The sequence below is a fragment of the Triticum aestivum genome, unplaced genomic scaffold, assembly GCF_018294505.1.
Source record: "Triticum aestivum cultivar Chinese Spring unplaced genomic scaffold, IWGSC CS RefSeq v2.1 scaffold44456, whole genome shotgun sequence".
NCBI lineage: Eukaryota > Viridiplantae > Streptophyta > Magnoliopsida > Poales > Poaceae > Triticum > Triticum aestivum.
In genome coordinates, this window is record NW_025250757.1 from 1 (window position 1) to 2,147 (window position 2,147).

At 49.0% G+C, this 2,147-nt stretch overlaps 4 non-coding genes across 4 annotated transcripts; all 4 read right to left on the bottom strand.

The window, feature by feature from the left end:
* Positions 1-372: 372 nt before the first annotated feature.
* Positions 373-491, bottom strand: LOC123177381 (5S ribosomal RNA). Its single transcript, XR_006488911.1, has one exon. It is a non-coding gene; the product is annotated as a 5S ribosomal RNA (ribosomal RNA).
* Positions 492-858: 367 nt separating this feature from the next.
* On the bottom strand, positions 859-977 carry LOC123177382 (5S ribosomal RNA). Its single transcript, XR_006488912.1, has one exon. It is a non-coding gene; the product is annotated as a 5S ribosomal RNA (ribosomal RNA).
* Positions 978-1,345: 368 nt separating this feature from the next.
* LOC123177380 (5S ribosomal RNA) lies at positions 1,346-1,464 on the bottom strand. The gene has a single exon (XR_006488910.1). It is a non-coding gene; the product is annotated as a 5S ribosomal RNA (ribosomal RNA).
* A 367-nt stretch (positions 1,465-1,831) lies between these two features.
* LOC123177383 (5S ribosomal RNA) lies at positions 1,832-1,950 on the bottom strand. The gene has a single exon (XR_006488913.1). It is a non-coding gene; the product is annotated as a 5S ribosomal RNA (ribosomal RNA).
* Between the last annotated feature and the right edge of the window lie 197 nt (positions 1,951-2,147).

Genomic DNA, 2,147 nt, shown 5'->3' on the forward strand with positions numbered 1-2,147 from the left:
CATCCGACATGTTTCCCCGTCTTCGTCCCTTATGCTTGCCACTCCCAGGTCCGCTCCAAAGACGATTCTACATTCTCACTACCATTACAACCGTTCCCTAACAATGGATAATGTCCTATACTACTTACTCTCCCGCTCAATCACGGAGACGAGTTTTCCACGGTTTCCACCCCTCCCTCCATACCGCAGCAACACGAGTTTTTTCCACCCCTTTCAGAACGCGCTCTTCGCGCCACAAAGCCGCCCCAAGACGCGCGAGCAATGAGCATCGAGCTTAAACATATCGCAAACGTCAAACATAATATAACGGGATTAATATATATCGCGCACGTGCGACATGTTTGTCACAAGGCGCAAAAAATAATTATAAAAGGAATGCAACACGAGGACTTCCCAGGAGGTCACCCATCCTAGTACTACTCTCGCCCAGGCACGCTTAACTTCGGAGTTCTGATGGGATCCGGTGCTTTAGTGCTGGTATGATCGCATCCGACATGTTTCCCCGTCTTCGTCCCTTATGCTTGCCACTCCCAGGTCCGCTCCAAAGACGATTCTACATTCTCACTACCATTACAACCGTTTCCTAACAATGGATAATGTCCTATACTACTTACTCTCCCGCTCAATCACGGAGACGAGTTTTCCACGGTTTCCACCCCTCCCTCCATACCGCAGCAACACGAGTTTTTTCCACCCCTTTCAGAATGCGCTCTTCGCGCCACAAAGCCGCCCCAAGACGCGCGAGCAATGAGCATCGAGCTTAAACATATCGCAAACGTCAAACATAATATAACAGGATTAATATATATCGCGCACGTGCGACATGTTTGTCACAAGGCGCAAAAAATAATTATAAAAGGAATGCAACACGAGGACTTCCCAGGAGGTCACCCATCCTAGTACTAGTCTCGCCCAAGCACTCTTAACTTCGGAGTTCTGATGGGATCCGGTGCTTTAGTGCTGGTATGATCGCATCCGACATGTTTTCCCCGTCTTCGTCCCTTATGCTTGCCACTCCCAGGTCCGCTCCAAAGACGATTCTACATTCTCACTACCATTACAACCGTTCCCTAACAATGGATAATGTCCTATACTACTTACTCTCCCGCTCAATCACGGAGACGAGTTTTCCACGGTTTCCACCCCTCCCTCCATACCGCAGCAACACGAGTTTTTTCCACCCCTTTCAGAACGCGCTCTTCGCGCCACAAAGCCGCCCCAAGACGCGCGAGCAATGAGCATCGAGCTTAAACATATCGCAAACGTCAAACATAATATAACGGGATTAATATATATCGCGCACGTGCGACATGTTTGTCACAAGGCGCAAAAAATAATTATAAAAGGAATGCAACACGAGGACTTCCCACGAGGTCACCCATCCTAGTACTACTCTCGCCCAAGCACGCTTAACTTCGGAGTTCTGATGGGATCCGGTGCTTTAGTGCTGGTATGATCGCATCCGACATGTTTCCCCGTCTTCGTCCTTTATGCTTGCCACTCCCAGGTCCGCTCCAAAGACGATTCTACATTCTCACTACCATTACAACCGTTCCCTAACAATGGATAATGTCCTATACTACTTACTCTCCCGCTCAATCACGGAGACGAGTTTTCCACGGTTTCCACCCCTCCCTCCATACCGCAGCAACACGAGTTTTTTCCACCCCTTTCAGAACGCGCTCTTCGCGCCACAAAGCCGCCCCAAGACGCGCGAGCAATGAGCATCGAGCTTAAACATATCGCAAACGTCAAACATAATATAACGGGATTAATATATATCGCGCACGTGCGACATGTTTGTCACAAGGCGCAAAAAATAATTATAAAAGGAAAGCAACACGAGGACTTCCCAGGAGGTCACCCATCCTAGTACTACTCTCGCCCAAGCACGCTTAACTTCGGAGTTCTGATGGGATCCGGTGCTTTAGTGCTGGTATGATCGCATCCGACATGTTTCCCCGTCTTCGTCCCTTATGCTTGCCACTCCCAGGTCCGCTCCAAAGACGATTCTACATTCTCACTACCATTACAACCGTTCCCTAACAATGGATAATGTCCTATACTACTTACTCTCCCGCTCAATCACGGAGACGAGTTTTCCACGGTTTCCACCCCTCCCTCCATACCGCAGCAACACGAGTTTT